The sequence below is a fragment of the Ornithodoros turicata genome, chromosome 3 (assembly GCF_037126465.1).
Source record: "Ornithodoros turicata isolate Travis chromosome 3, ASM3712646v1, whole genome shotgun sequence".
Classification (NCBI taxonomy): Eukaryota; Metazoa; Arthropoda; class Arachnida; order Ixodida; family Argasidae; genus Ornithodoros; species Ornithodoros turicata.
Window position 1 is genome coordinate 72,654,287 of NC_088203.1, and position 16,773 is coordinate 72,671,059.

General features: G+C 43.5%; 2 long non-coding RNA genes across 2 annotated transcripts in view; both read right to left on the reverse strand.

Moving 5' to 3' along the window:
* LOC135387314 (uncharacterized) overlaps window positions 1–16,773 on the reverse strand; it is a 250,907-nt gene that overhangs the window by 132,128 nt on the left and 102,006 nt on the right. The gene's annotated exons all lie outside the window — the stretch shown is intronic.
* Window positions 4,187–8,687, reverse strand: LOC135387312 (uncharacterized). The gene is made up of 3 exons (XR_010421037.1): window positions 7,223–8,687; window positions 6,988–7,162; window positions 4,187–6,823 (listed from the first exon to the last, which is right to left on the reverse strand). It is a non-coding gene; the product is annotated as an uncharacterized LOC135387312 (long non-coding RNA).

The following is a 16,773-nucleotide window of genomic DNA, read 5'->3' on the forward strand; positions in this document are numbered from 1 at the left end:
AAACTGGCAGACTCAGAAACTTATGTGAGCAAGCTGTCATTCTCCAAGCCAGTCGGGGCATCCAGTCAACAAGGCTCGCAGTGTTTTCCCACAAGAAGTCACTCAGCGATTGGAAGAACTTTCCGGTGACAGGCTGTATCTATTGCATGATCCTGAAACTGCATCAGCAGCGCTTGTGGCTGGATATATCGCTAGGGTCAGAGCAGAGAGCCAGATCTGTGAGAAGTGCCTGGACAGGGCTGTCCAGTCCAGCTCAGACGGAACATCTAACAGGCTCATCCAGCTAAAGACAGAGGTCGCCTATATTATCCTTCGACAATGCTAATAGAGCTAGTCGTGTGTTTGAGCAAATACCTGGATATTGTTATGGAGCACAGGCAAAATATCAGCCATCCCTTGTCGGGGGCAGTGCAAAATGCAATGCCCGTACTGCTTCGATCAAGCTTCTTCTGCTGCACCGATGACGAACACCGAGCTGAACTCTTCAAGTTGGTGTGCACGAAGCTTTTCAGACCACTGCTTACCAACTTCGCGACGAACAGCACCGAGCTTCAGAAACAAAAAACGTATTCGTCCGCAAGCCGGCGAGCTGGAAGATCTTGAAGGCGTGTAGTGTGAGCGTTCTGTAGCGCGAACGGAGTATAAATAAAATATAAATTTGTAAATAAAAGTGAATCCCAACTGTGTAGTATCTGCATTTCCTCTACCGGACTAATTCCACGCTGTGATGTATGAAATTGGGCATACAAGCAAAGAAAACAGGTAAAATTATGTTCAAAACACCTCGCTGCGTACATCGAACCCTCGGGATTTTGCGCCACCTAGTGTGGCGCCTAGAGTATAGTACTTCGAAGTACTAGAGAGCTGTGCCCACGAAGCCACGACGCTTTCCACGGCGGGATTTTGAACAGCAGAACAGGACGAAAGATAAATGCCTTTTCGCTTGATTCTCGTTTTTCGCCTAAGACTATCCCCGAACTACCAAAACCATGCCAAGGCCTAAAATGGGCTAGGAACAGAAAGTTTACGACGCGATACAGTGTGATCGCTGCCTAAGATGGCTACATGTGGACGAAACATCATTCGAATCTTACGACCAAGCCCAGCAGTCCGAAGACCCTTTCACATGTCAGATCTGTGAAAAATTTGAAAGGATGGAGGCCATCATAACTCGACAGAGTACTAGCATCCAAAAGTATGAAGACGCCGCGAAAAAGAAGAAGGAGGAAATGACCTCCCTACTAGAACAAAACAACCATCAATTAAACATGATTCAACAACTAACGGAAACACTGAATACCCTAGAGAGCGAAAACGATCACCTGCGACGGGCCCTCAAAACGGCCGAAGAAGTTGTCCACTACACTCTAGAAACCAGCATAAACACAATCAAGGATGACACCGAAAAGCGAGAAGAAAATGGCGTACAGTGCAATACCTACGCAGAAAAAGCCGCACTAGGTCAGGAAGCCGCCGAAGGACCTCGGGGCCATCTACGTCAAAGCGCTCACCAAGGCAAACAAAGCTCACCAAGGCAAGACAAAGAGACGACGACAGGCGACAATGGACGAGGAAACCATAGAGACTTTGCCCAAGAAGACAGACAACTAGCACAGGCTAGAAGGGTGATTCTCCTGGGCGATTCCAACGTTAACCGCATTAGAAGGCCCTACCTCCAGCAAACAAGAAAGGATGACAGAATGAAAATAATACAACAATACATTCATACAACATACAATTCCCAACACGGGAAATGAAGAAGCATCTCAAGCTGTAGAACTAGAAATCCCAGGGAAATACACCATGATTATACTGCACACAACACTGAATGACTGCTTAAATAAAGAGCCGCTCTCTAACGTCACCGACCAAGTGGAACACCTCGTAAAGAGATTCCCCAACACCGCGTTTCAACTCTGTATGCAACCGGAGACGAGACAGTTGAGGGACGCAACATACGAAGACCTCAAGACCCTAAACGAAATGCTCATCGCCGAAGCCACAAGAAACACGAACGTTGAGGTTGTTGTCATGCACTGGATATCACAAAAGATCAGATACCTGTTTGACGTTGCGCACTACATAAAGACAGCGAGTGATGCGGTCGCAACACAACTAGCGAAAAGAACGTCAGCTTTTTTAAGGAATGGCCGCAGGACCGACATCGTACTGACGGAAAGACACTGGACACATGCAACAGCGAGCTGTACGCGACGCAACTGGGAACCATCCTACAACGGCTGGAGCATCACACGTCCGCCACATCGACAGGCCTGGCAACAGCATATGAACGATCTTCAACAGTGGACATCACTGATGATGCCCTACCCCCCGTACCCGTGAAAGCCTCTTGCCTGGATGTGGTAGAACGCCCAAAGAAGCACGGACACATCAGAAAGAAACTACCGTCAAAAATGCAAGAGGAACAATAAGTCCCACCTCCCCCAAAACATCATTGTCGGATTGTTAAACCTGCAGGAATCGAGCCCCTTAAAATGGCAAGAACTGCAAGCAAACGCAGAGGAAGAAAATATAGACATCTATATGCTAACTGAAACACACATGAGAAATGAAGAAGCGCCGCTCCTGGAGAACAGGTGGGGATGGATATAACTGTTCACTAATAATGTTCACTATCATTGATGTGAATGAGCAAACTCCCTCCAGCAGCAAGTTTTACATATCATACACAAAGCATTTGAGTTCAATGAAGAGACCAACCAAAACTGACATGATCAAGATAACAGAGGCCGATGCTGCAGATATTGAACAACGAACACGAGAGCAGAGGAAGACTGCAGCGTGGTTCCTGCATAGGAAGGGATGGATAACTGTGTCCAGACACACAGTCCACTGTCAGTCGTTTTACGGTTGATGGCTACAGCCCACCGCATTCTTCTGTAGTCGTTTTTAGTTCCTTCCCATACGCGAGAGAGATCCAGTTGTATGTTGAAGCGCCTATAGATGACATCGGATACGCTAGAGCGCCAGCGAAGTTGTTTGGGTTTAAAGGGCTGTTGAACGTTGGACATTGAACGCAAGGAGGTGAGAGTCGCGGTCTTGCATCGGCGGGACGCGGTATGGCAAGGTGTCCGCGGTTTTGGTCCTGAACGTTGAAATGGAACGTAAAACGCAAGTGTTAGAGAGTGTTTAACTCGGTATGCGTGTGTGTGTGTGAAGAAAGTCTACAACTTCAGAAGTGGGATGAAGATCCGTCTTGGACTGTGACGACAAAAGAAATGTGCGAAGAGAGCGAAGCCTAAAGCCAACTACGCAGTACGGAAACATGGCAGACGGCAACAAGGAAAGTGAGGTCTCGGAGGTTCCAACGACGGAACTTCTGCGCATGGTTTTGGAGAAAGATAAGCTAATCATGGAACTACTACGAGAACGTACACCTGACCCCCAGCTACCTGTGTCAAGTTTTCAAGTCATGCCGGACTTAAGCAAGGGGATCAAAGACCTCAACGGGGAAGGCGACTCATCGTTAGCCCGCGACTGGATGGAAAACTTAAGGAGTACGGCGGCTTTACATAAATGGCCAGAAGAATTTCAGCTCGAAACAGCAAAGTCCCATTTGAATGGAGCTGCGCTGGACTGGTACTGCAGCCGAAGGAGCAAGATGACGTCATGGAAGGAATTCGAAGCTCTTCTCAAGCTCCACCCATATTTAGCGAACGTTATCAGCGAGGGTCTCATGTCTGGTCAGATTGGAGGTGTAAGGTGAAAGAGAAAGCTGCTGGCAGTAGGAGAGACCTGCAGCGAACTGGAGGGAGAGAAACGACGCTCCTGAGATGTTATCATTATCTGCACTCTAACATACACTTGCTTCCTTCAAGTGCCTCCACCTTCTGCGAGGCCTTTAGTTCATGATGAGCTGGTGAACCTCATGAAAGAAATGAGGGACCAGCAGCAGGAGAACCAGGCACACTCTTAAATTTTAAACACCTTTTTGGGTGTAATTCAGAAGTGTCACAACTGATTACTTTTTTGGTGTAATTTTACACCCTCCTCCAAAACTACACCCCCCAGAGAGTGTGTTTTTCTGCACCTTTGCAGGTGTAATTCAGAGGTGCCATAACTGATTCCTTTTTTGGTGTAAAGTAACACCCTAAGGTAGGAATACACCCTCAAAAAAGGGTGTTGTGTAAAAGAAGGGACTCACCAGACAAATGATGACCTGAAAAACATTAAGCTTTATTCGAAACACAGGGTTGCTCAGATCCTGCAAGCTTATAACAAATGCGTTCAAAACAAGCAATGACATAAAATACCTCATGTATGTATCACAGAAAACTGAGTGGCCACCAGCAATAACACAAGGTGACTGGTCTTGCAGTGAGTCACATAACAGGTTGCTTATTTATAGAACACTGCAGATTTATACCGCACATTTAAATAGAGGAAGAGCAGTGGCACATGAAAACACAAATGATAACGAGCTGACTTATCCTTTTCAAACAGTCAATACAATGAATAATACAACGAATAAAACAATCCCTCCTAAAATGGTGCATTCATTTAAAAATAGCTGACAGCTTCTGCATTTATAGAGCCACACATATAGAGCCATCGTAAGTATAGATGTATTTTTTAAATAGTAAAGTCACTTTTTCAGAGTTTTAACCAATGACAATGTACTCTTCGCCTAATGGCCCACCATAAGAAGCACAAGTCTCTGTCGATGCATTAATTACCTATCGATAACAAACTATTTCATTTTCAAATATACAGGACTGACCCAATGAGAACATCCAATCCCTTGGCGTCTCAGGTAACATAACTGTATTGAGAACAAAAATTCAGACAGTTATAGAGCAAGGAAAGGACCTGGAAGTAAGGCAATCTGGGGAGAATTTTTCCAGGCTCAAGTAAGCTCTCCCCTTTTATATTCCTCTGTACACGGGGGGAGGGGGGGCAGAACGCTTCGCAGCTGGGGCAGATTTCGGACAGACTAGAGATTGCTGCAACAATGTTTTTCCCTCTCCAGTGTGACCACCAGGTCGCCTAATTTCCAGGTCGTTTCCCTGCACTACAACTACCTCGATTTTTGTTCTGAAAATTGTAACATTACCAGTGACCCCAAGGGATTCGATGTTCTCATTGGGGCAATCCTCTATTTCTGATAATTACACAGTTAATTAATGCATCAGCACAGAAGCTTGCCTCTACCCCCTTAAGGTGGACCTTTGAGTTTGAGTTTGATCTGCGATTTTCTGGCGCAAAGATATCTGGGAACAAGGTGAACCTTTAAGCGTAGATTACATCGCCATTAGTTAAAATACGACAAAAGAGATTTTTTTATTTTTAAAAATTACTTGTATACTTGCGGTGGATGCCCTGTATATCAGCGTATGCAAACATGAGCGATCCTCCTATAATGGTACGTATGTTTTAAAATAGCTGGCACTTTCAGCAAAGACAGAAAAAGTTCGTAAAAGCTATTTGAGGCAAGTCGAAATTAAGCGCACTCCAGTCACAGAAAAAATAATAAAGCAAGCCCTGTTGTTGGGTGCACTTTATTACCAATACTTTTTGTCCGAGGCCAGTTTCTGTGCAGTCAGTATCATGCGAGCTGGAATTTTATATATCAGTTCTGTCTGCGGTGCATGAAACATGGCTCCCCTTTTCCATATTCTAAGTCACTGAACACTGCTGTCGTAATCCACTGAAGAAAAAATAGCGTGGTACGCAAGGTGCTTTTAGTACAGTGCACCCAGCTACTGTTTTCTTTCATAACCAAAGTGTGGGTAATTTCTGGGTGACCCCCGTACATGGCCCACTTTCATGACATTGTATAGTACTGGACAAAAATTTACAGCACCCTCCAGCACATTCCTCCCTCAAAGTCGCATGCTGCCAGCAAATGTTACCGTATGCAGGGTGTCCCAGAAAACATGTCATTGAATTCTAATGAAAAAACTACACCACCTAGAATCATGCGGTCAACGGCATTTGTAGAGACTTGCAAACAGGTGGCTGGGTCACCTAGGCACATGTCTCTATGCACGTTCACTGCTAGCATGTTGCTCTGACGAAGGAGTACACCGAAGCGTGTTCCGTACACTTATGCCCAGCACTGTGCATGAAGTTTTAGAATGCGCCTCAAGAAACACACTGATGTAACCCACTACTTAGCGCGTGCCACTTTTTTTTACCAATTTCATCACAGCCGCTGTCGGCTTTGTGTTATGTAGCTTAAACCAGTGGCGCTCCATAAACGTCAGCATGTTTCTTATCTTCATCCAGTATTTCGCATGAAATACCCAGTAAGCAGAGAATATCGCGGCCATGCCCTCTTCGGCGTCAATGACTCGGAATACCTGGAGACCTTCAACAAGCAGGTGTAGATCCTGGGCATGATCCAGTAAGCCTCCAGTGCACTGTACACATGGTGTTAATAGCACAGAGGCAGCATGTGATACAGAAAGGACAATATTGCAAACCGGCTTTTGCGCGGCCATATTTCTTCATCACACTTATTTCATTTGGTCACTTTCAGTGATGTACTGCTTACGTGAGTTTTTTACAGGCCTTCCTAAATGGTGGAAAAAATTTCCAGGAGGTAATTGCCGAAAGTCCCACAATTCTCCAGCGAATTAGAATTTGTCACCAATTAGAATTTTTTATCACGTTAGGTGAAATACCCTGTATAACCTTGAAATTATTGAATAGGGTGCATGGAAAGCGTTACCTGATCGTAGCTACAAGTGAAGGAATCAACTGCAGCTCTTATGTGGGAAGGCACTCACGTCTTTCTGCACAAACAGTTGTAACATGCCGTTGGCTTCACGTAGGCAGCAGGAGACAACACGGAGCGCAGCTACAGCAAGCAGATTTGTAATAAGATTTAAAATTCTGAGTCAACAGTATAGCACTGAATAGCAGCATCTATGAAAGACAATTACCAAACACATTACTTTTTCTTCATTTAGTCCTCGCTAATGCAATTCCAGAGAAGATAATCTGTGTGCAACTGTAGCTTACGTTTCTTATGTCTGGAGCATATGCCCTCCAGGTTTGGAACTTGTTATATCGTTTCAAGTAGTTCACTGGTTGTACCAATAGCTTCCTTCAACACAAGACTGATCACCTCCTCCAGTCCGTGTCTCACAGGTTCCAAAGCCTCTCTGCCAGTCAAGCTCTCAAAGTCATTGAAGAACTGAAAGATGTGTTAGAACGAGATAAGCTGTGCACAAAGGCCCTGCATAGGTTGCCTTACCTGGTCAGAATAGGCTATGTAGGGGTACTTTTGTAACGATGTGGCCACTGGCAACGTTGCCAGGTCTGCACTTCTCATTTTGGATGTTGCAGCCATCCTGATTTTGATTTGGTGCTCATCAGGGTTCTTCTTGGTGTCTTCAGCCAGTCCTCATGAGTTTGGAGGCTTGCTTGGTCCTCATAAACACTACTTTGAACACTTTTCTGAACAAAATAATCTTTACGTCCCAATTTGATCTGCACCAGCAGTGCACAATCTCTACTGAATGTTGAGCACTATTAAAGCAAAGAAACTGGGAGTGGCAGTATAGAATTTTCAGCTTTTGAAGGGCTATCTGTCCCACCGCTCATTTCCTCTGTTTAAGCAAGTCAACTGTTGTGCACCAGCCAATGCACCCCTCATTTTGGTATGAAACTCCCCAGAAACTCCCCAGAAATTCGAACAGCACGATGCACACTAATCTCAAGGCTCTTCTGCTTGGAAGCATATAAACTGACATGCTTGCGTTATATCACGTGCTTCCCAGCAGCAGAAAAAGAATAACTTAATATCATATGATCTGCTTTGTCCTCAACTGGCATAACACAGTGCTCATCGAACCCCACAACAATGGCAGCACTGATAACAGTGTGTATGTACAGGTGAGCTTCGGCTATTTTTCATTTATATATATATATATGCAGTCAACCCTCGATTTATTAATACCCTCGGTTCCCCGAAAAATCGTTCATAAATCGAAAATTCAGTTAACTGGGTACTATCGAGCAAATGCAACAGTATTTCCGAGTTGGAATTGTGTTTATAATGCCATATATTGTGTAATTTTGCTTTTGACCATGCCTTCTGCTGTATCAATCTCACAAAGAACAGACGTTAGCGCATTAACACTCTGTTTATTATGCAATACTAAATTGTTTAATTTTGCTTTGGACCATGCCTTCCACTGTGTCAATCTTGGAAATGAGAGATGTCACTACATTCGCACTGGACTGGTCTCAGATTTCCTCCGGGATTTTTAACCTTCATTTATTAATCTCCGGGTGACAGCAACCACCTTATTCATCAACTGAGGTCAGGAACAATTGGTCGCACCTTGTGCGACCCCGGAAAACCCGTTTGTTGTTCGTATTTCGAGGGTTTAAGAACCGAGGGTGCAATACCTGGAAAACGTTTTGTCCGTTCAGGCGTCATTCATAAGAACACAGAATTATCCCTTAGAAGGTTTCTGTTGACCTCGGAACGATCCGTTCATAAATTGCGCGCAAAAACGCTGGGCAACTCCTAGTTGGTTCCCATAAATTCTGTTCATTATTCGAATATCGAGGTTCATAAAACGAGGGAAAAATGAATGGGAAAAGTTTGGTTTCCCGTGCTCGTGTACATAAAACAAGGGAATTCATAAATCGAAGGTTCATAAATCGAGGGTTGACTGTATATATACATAGAGGGTGTCTTAGTTAAATCCCCGGGCTAAACAATTCGCGAACAGGTGCACCAATCGACGGACTTTCTTTCTTACAAGTATCAGTCCGATACCACCTACAAGCTGAGCACCATGTGAACGAGTGGGAGGCGCTCATTATTTAAATAAAATTTTCAAATGAGTTTTGTAAAAACAAAAAAAAAAACTCCTAAAGCAGGGCGCTGTTGGCATTAAAATGGGTACTACTCCTTTTTGGACAATCAGTGGACACCTTTTAGAGAAAAAGGCCCGCGACCAGGCGCGACAAAATACGTAAACCGAAACCAATTAATTACTGCAACAAATGACCTGCTTCAGTGGCAGATTTTTCTCTAAAAGGTAGGCTCACTGAAGGTCCCAAAAGGGGTAGTACCCATTTAATTGCTGACAGCACCCTGCTTTAGAAGTTATGTTTTTTACAAAACTAATTTGAATTTTTATTTAAATAATGAGTGCCTCCCACACATCCACATGGTGCGTAGCTCGTAGGTGGTATTGGACAGATACTTGTAAAAAACAAAGTTCATCGATTGGTGCACCCATCTGCAAATTATTTCGCCCGGGGATTTAACTGAGACACCTGGTATAACGAGACCTTTTTAGCTTCAGTTCCGATTATCAATTACGGAAAATGCAGACACAAAGGTGGAGCTACAGGGCATGAGTTGCTGATCACATAAAAAGCGACGAGATGCAGGAGCGTAATTGAGTTCAGTGCCTGTACCTGGTGCTCTGTTCTGTTCTCTCGAGCTGAGGTTGTAGTGTTTGAGGCTGCGTTTGCTCGCTGTCAATGGGCTGCTTTTTGCTGCCAAATTTGGTGCGGTTCTGTAGAACTAAATCGTTACTTGACATCTTTCGTCTCTCTTTCTTAAACTTGTTCCGAAGCGCCACAATCCATGAGCTCTGAATGAAAAAAAAAAACCAAGAAGCTACACACACACACACAAACATACCTTCAATTCCTGCAATTAGGCACACCGTTATCAATAACTCTGATGAAGCTTTAAAAACAGCAATGTGCTACCCGGTAGTGGCAGAAGGGCAAGGGTGCAGGCCAGCTGGTATAAGGCGAAAAAATGGAACCCGAGAAAGGGACAGAGGAGGGACGACACGACACGTTCTCAGTAGATTTGATTTTGTCTAAACCCTAAGCTTGAATATCTTCAGATACTAGACTGCTCGGTTAAATGAAGTGCTTTCCATGCTGTTAGCTCAAGACTCTAGTTCAATGAATTTCACCCATAGGTTGCATATCAATTCCAATAATAATGTTATTCCTGGCAATTCATACCCTTCCATCCACCCCCACACTCCCACAAGAAAAAAAAAAAAACACCCTCAAAGCTTTTTTATCAATTCAGACAAAGACAAAGAAGAGTGAAAGAGAGCAGAGTGCTAAGTCTGAACTGCTGCATGACCTTGCTTTGAACAGTGTTCAAATTGTGCAAAACTGAACCGTGGAATTTGATTTGTAGTACGTATAATATATACATTGGGTGCTCTAGTCTTAATGATAAAATAAATGAAATCAACAAATGCATCACATACAACAAGAGGCAATAAATACAACAGCAAAGCAATACATACAAATCCATCTCCAATGGTATCTGTGAGATGGAGGTACCTCTCAAGTAGTAGGTTTGCTACCTTATAGTAGAACATACGAGATGGGTAGCTGCAACAAGAAAACAGCAAGGTGGGCGGAGGTTTAAAGAAAATTATCCAATCAAAATTTAAGTTAAAATGTTTTCAAACTGAATCATTAACCTCAGACTGTGCTTACAGTGTGATGCTGACCATGGACTGATACAGGACGCTAACAATCTTAATTTCAAGAGATGATGTTAGAGTCTCTCCATTCGAGGCGGCCATGACAGAGGCATGAAGTGCACCAAAGTCTGGAAGTACGTATCCTCTGCCATCCCGATTGTCACATTTACTCTGGCAATATGGTCGTAGTTAGCTGCTGTCGTAAATGATTTAAATATTCAAGGAAATATTAAATAATACAGGTCCAGGGCAACATATGTTCTCACCCACATGTAACGAGTAATATTTCTTAGATACTCTTACTCCAAAATATCAGATTTTATGAAGCTGAGAATCTAGAGACTGGTAATTTAAAAGTTGCCAAGAAACAGCTGGCACCATCTGACATCACTTATCCTTAACAAGAAAACACTGGGTAGTCCCTGTGTTTAATTGTATGGAATGGAGTGGCATTGATTTGGGTCTCATTCAGTTTATCATCAACGTGTCTCACTCACTGTGTCACTAATATTACTAACTTAATAGGAAAATTTGGGATGCTATACCCAAACAGTTTCTCATAACCTTGTTCTGTATGTATGTATGTAGTTAGAGGTTTTCTGGCGCAAGGGCTACTTAGGGACCTTGTTCTGAGTATTCCCACACACTGTACTGCATGCGTGTCACTGGCGGGCCAACATACAGCATATTGAAACATCCTCTATCGTAAAACAAACACGTTTGCGGGATGCCCATGTATATGTTTTCTCCATGGAGCTACTGATTGTGTATCTTTTCACTATGGCAAATCCGTCATTATCCTTTTTTTTTCTGGAATAACGTATATCACCATAACTCACATATTTAACACTTCAGTTGGAATGCCTTTAGTGGAACGGTCATAACTGCGATTATCCTTAATTTCTGAGCATGGGTGTAGTACCACGTTTTTTCTACATATTGGCGTCTTAGAAACACTATCGTAAATATAAGCAACGCGAATTCGCGTGCTAAGGTTGTATGAACATATTCTTTGCACAGAGTTCAAAGTTTACAGAACGCTTCTGATTTTCCTAGAAGCTTCAGAAAAAAATCATCCGTGAAATAGGGTTTACGGCATTTAGGAGAACTTGCGAGGTCTGCAAACACCAAACTGTTAATAGTTGCACTTCAGAATTTCTAAGTGCTGTTATATACGTAATAAAGAGTACACACATTTTTTTCGTGCAAATCTGAGGGCGTCGAGCCATGCCTCCGGGACGCTTGGCGGGGAGTGACGCCATGACTACAGTACGCGTCCATTGCACAATGAATTACAGAAGCAAGTACGGTACCTTGAATGCAGTATCGTTGCACGTCAGATTGCTGTTCAGTAAATTGCACTGCTCAACGGCGTCCTTCAGTTTTCTGAGTGTTGTTTTTCCGGCGTCCTCGGTGAAGACGAACTTTCGTTTTACGTCGGTGCCATAGACTTCAACCAGACAAGCCATCGTTGACATTACTACCGAAGGGTATGACGACTGCGACCGTACACCTGTAACCTATTCGCAGTTATTTCAATTTTGTAATTGCAGAGCATAAAACAAAACATACCTGCAAATGAACCGGAGGGAGAACACAAACGCACAACCAGCACAACCAAACTTTCAACCTTCCAACCAGGCCTCCACCGCTCCCCGCATTTGCGGCAGTAGAAAAATAAAATCACGTCACAGTCACGTGGTATTTCATCTTCAGGCATCATGACGGATGCCCATTGGCCGAAGGAAGATGCGCGCTCCGGGATTGGTTGATAAAGTTTCGAAATATCTGACAGCTCACTTTTCGCGGGCGGTCTGGGCAGTCGGCCAAGCGGGCAGCTCCAAGTAAGGTCGCTGCGTCTTCGCGGTTCGCCGATGTCGGTTGACCACAACGACCAAAGAGGAAGTGTATGCGCGGGTTTGTTCGTGAGTTATAGTGACTCTGGCCATGTACTGATATCCGATAAAGTATCAACCTACGGACATTCTTGCCGGGTCGGAACTGGAATGCTTGGTGAGCTGACGCCTGGGGAACACTTTCGAGCGCTGTCGCATTTTCAAATACAGTGACTAAGAAGAGAGTGTTCGTAACGACAAAAGTATTTCCTGTGACTGTTTGACCTACGGTGCATCACCAGAATGAGAAGAAGATGCTCATCTGTGAAACGCACGCACTTGTGGACTTCGCTCGCCCCCAGAAGTAGACCGTGTGTGTGCTTTGCAAGTTCGAACTTGGTTTGGTTGCTGTCTATTCAAGGAACGAAACGTCCTGTACGCACGGTGAATATATGAGTCAAACATTTGAGTTTACACGTTGCATCAATAAATATGTATTTAACCTATCAAAAATGTCTTAGTTATTTTGGAATAACGGGTGCCAGGTATGAAAACCAGTAGAAGTCAATGGCAGCCAGGGCCGGCCGAAAGCCGAGCCAAACGGAGAGGTTGCTGATTGGTTGGCTGCTAGGCATCACGACGCATTTTCATTGGTCGTATGTCCAGTGTTGCCTGAATTATCTCAAGCTATGGGCTCTATGGGGAGCTGTGGGCGCCTGTTCCAACCAGGTCACCGGAGCTCATCCAGAACTACCGTCAAACGAAGGAAGCCGCCATCAGGCGTCCCCGGGTTGCCCGGCCAGAAATGGAGGAGTCCGCTAGTTTTGACGGAAGAAATCTGAACGATGTCTTTGGTTCATGTTTGACGTTTTTCACTGTGTATGCCAAATGAATACTTGTAAAATGTGCTAATAAATCCATTAAAAGAAGACAGTCATATCTTGCATTTTCTGTTTCCGATGTAGTCTTTCAAGCCAGCCTCCCACACAAGTTTGTAACTAGAGTTCACTTAGGTTTCGGTTTCTATTCCGGAGCCGTCAGTTCGGTCAAGCCATAAAGCGCGTCAAGGCGACTTTAATTAGTGAGTTTATCAGCGGTTTCAAGGATTTCCTGGTTAGCGATGCCTTTAAAAGGAGCCGAAATCGGAAAGCTTCCATGTTCAGTTTTGGAAGTCAGCATGCCCAATAAGTGCATCGTAGAGAGCTGCAAGCACTACAGGGACAAGGGATCAGGAATATCTTTCCACAAGTAAGTAACCAACTTTCATTTGCGTCAAATTCTTCCAATATGTTTTTGAGTGAACTGAGTTCGTGTTTCCTTGGTTGTACTTCGTTGTAACGATATAGTATTTTCTCCTTCCGAACCATTCCGTACTGTTTTCCCTTTCTTTTCTTTTCTCTTTTTTTTCAGACAGCAAATCTTATATCGTGAAAGTGAAATGTCTTGTTTGTTGCCTTTAGCTAGACCGTAATATCCAAGCAATGTCACTTTAGTTTGACCTGTTTGTAAGCTTTGTGTGCGCCGAAAACAAGGCGCTTCGCATATATCCTTCGCAAAAAAAAGAAGAAAAAATCGTAATTAAACATGAAGGAACTGAAACTAAAGCAATGAAACTCTATAGAGAATAACCAACAACGTGTATATGAAATTACGTTTCAACCCATATATTTTGAGAAATTGCGTGGCCTAATGTGCGGACTTTCGCTTTCTCAAATCGACACAGAGATTCCGCAGGATTACAAACCGATGATAGCTATAGCCTATATGCGAGCTACAGCGAGCTACGTTATCCTACAAGCAAGCTATCTTTCTGCTACAGAATCAAAATAATCAGAAAAAGGGATCATCTGAAATCGGGCGTAGTGTTTGTATATACGCGCGCATCCACATGCTATCGAATTTATTCTGCTTCGTTTTCTTGTGCTGCAAACGGCCGATAGCTACACGCGTGCACGTGATGATCGGATGTCTTCGCGTGTTATAACGCGAAATCTAAAAAGTGGTAATGTTGAATCAGAAAAAGAAATTGCATTCCAGTTGTATGCGAATGGAGTTTCTGAAACCATCTACATACATCAGAGTACCAGCGTATGCAAATATTCACTTATTTTTGTAATATTTACCCGAACTTTAAATTTAAACTCAATAAATTTTGTACTGACAGAACATTGCCTAGATAGGGCAGATAGGGCACATGCCGTTGAACACCCCTGCCAGCTGCCACCCACCTTATCCCAGCTAGTTATATTGTTTGATCCAGACATTTTCACTCTGCACATATGCCAAGTAGAAGCTGCAGTATCGCGGCTTTACACGGGAAGGCTCTGTTCCTGTTGTCACGGGGATGCATGCACTTGCCTTTTCCCAACATGTTTTAAGGTGTATTATGCAACCATTACATAAAGAAATAAGGGCACTACTTCTATTGTTTCTGTTGTAATGTTAATGAAATTTTGTCACCCTACAGGCTTCCCCGACAACATACGGAACAATATTCGAAATGGGTTCAGTGGCTTGAGGAAGTGAATGCAAAGCCCTACACGTACCGCAAACACGACCTCGTATGCTCAACTCATTTTCATCAGTCCTCCTTTTATGGCGGATACAGTCGAGCTGTCCTGAAGCCTGATGCATGCCCTAGCATTCCAGCACCAGGTCAAGAAAGTATACATATTCAGGTGATGGACACTCTACACTGTTTCTTTCTTTTTAGTGTCAACATGCCTGTCTGTGCATTTTCTCAATTTTATCCTACTTGTGCTTGTGTGTAGGCCATGCAAGGGTACCTGCAGCAAAGTGCATCCGACATGCAAGCCCCTGGGCCTTCAAGCATTTCCTACGAAGCCGTTACAGAGGAAAAGCTTCACTTGGACCACTCAGTTGAAGATCTGCTTGAGGTACACTTTTTGTTTGAGCAGCGTTATTCAAATCCGTTTGAAACGTGTAATAAAAATACATGATGGGCTGCATAAATGTAATTTTATTCTACTTGTCGTTGTATGCAGGTCATGCAGGGTAAACCACAGCAAAGTGAATCCGAGATGCAAGCCCCTGGACCTTCAAGCATTTGCCACGAAGCCGTGACAGAGGGAGAGCTTCACTTGGACCACTCATTTGAAGATCTGTTTGAGGTACACCTTTTGTTTGAGCAGGGGTCTTTCAAATCCAAGGTCTAATAAAAATACCTGATTCCTGCATAGATGTAACTTATAAATGTAATTTTATCTTGCTCGTGTGTAGGTTGTCCAAGAGTACCCACAGCAAAGTACGCCTGAAATGCAAGCCCCTGGACCTTCAAGCATTTGCCACGAAGCCGTGACAGAGGAAGAGCTTGACTTGGACCACTCAGTTGAAGATGTGCTCGAGGTACACTTTTTGTTTGAGCAGAGTTTTTTTCAAATCTATTAGGGTCTAGCAAAAATACATGATCACTGCATAAATGTAATATTGAAAATTGTGTTACATGGGTGGGTTTATCTGAGGCATCAGTTTATCTGAGGTATAATCATCCACCACATGATTAATAATTAAAATTCACTAACAAACCACGAAATTATGGCTTAGACTTTCATGCAAAACCAAAACAAGCAAGAACCTCCAGCAAAGTGTGCAGACACTACAACTGTCTCTATCAAAGACCCATGTGCTATGACATGTTCTACATCCTGGCTGCTCAGTCGTTCATCTCTTTGATATGTGGGGTAGCTTAGGGTGCAACGTGGCATAGTGAGGGGACCTATGTACAGGGGTGGATCCAGACCCTTGGTGTGTGTGTGGGGGGGGGGGGGGGGGCAGTTCCTTTGTCGGAGCGTGGAGTGGGTGGGAGGAGAGAGAGAAAAATATGTCAATGTAATTATATCTTCATTGAAACAAAAAACAATCATCCCTCAATTTTTGAACTCTCAATTTACAAATTGCCTCATTTTATTAAGCATGCCCTCTGGAACACAACGTATCCTTTTCCTTATTACAAATCTCGATTTATGAACCTCAGTTAATGGGAATATCTTGCAGGAACATTGACCATTGACAAATTGATGATTAAATAAATCACGATCACCATGCATTTTTTTAATATGGAGGTTCACGTGTGCTTCTTTGCAGGTCAGTGGTAATTTCACATGGGTTTCAATTGGTTTACTTCCTGTGGTAGCCCCTTATTATGGCTCTGTAGCTACTTAGTGAGTGCTCAGATGTTCCAAATGCCACATTAGTGTGCTTCTGATTTTTTTTGTTATGTTCACTCTCATACATGAACATGTCAACACAGAGCAGCATCTACTCTTTGCGACAAGTGAAAGACATTTAAAAGAATTTGTACTTTTTCTATCAGTTTACAATATGCTTGTTCTGCTTTCTTTTCAGACAATGGCTACTTCGAGTGGCATTTCAGAACCTGAGGCACAGAGTTCCCCTTCGAAGAGGCAATTCCATGTGAGTGTATCTTGTACATGTGCATCTTCACTCCTAAGGCAGCAGCTCTA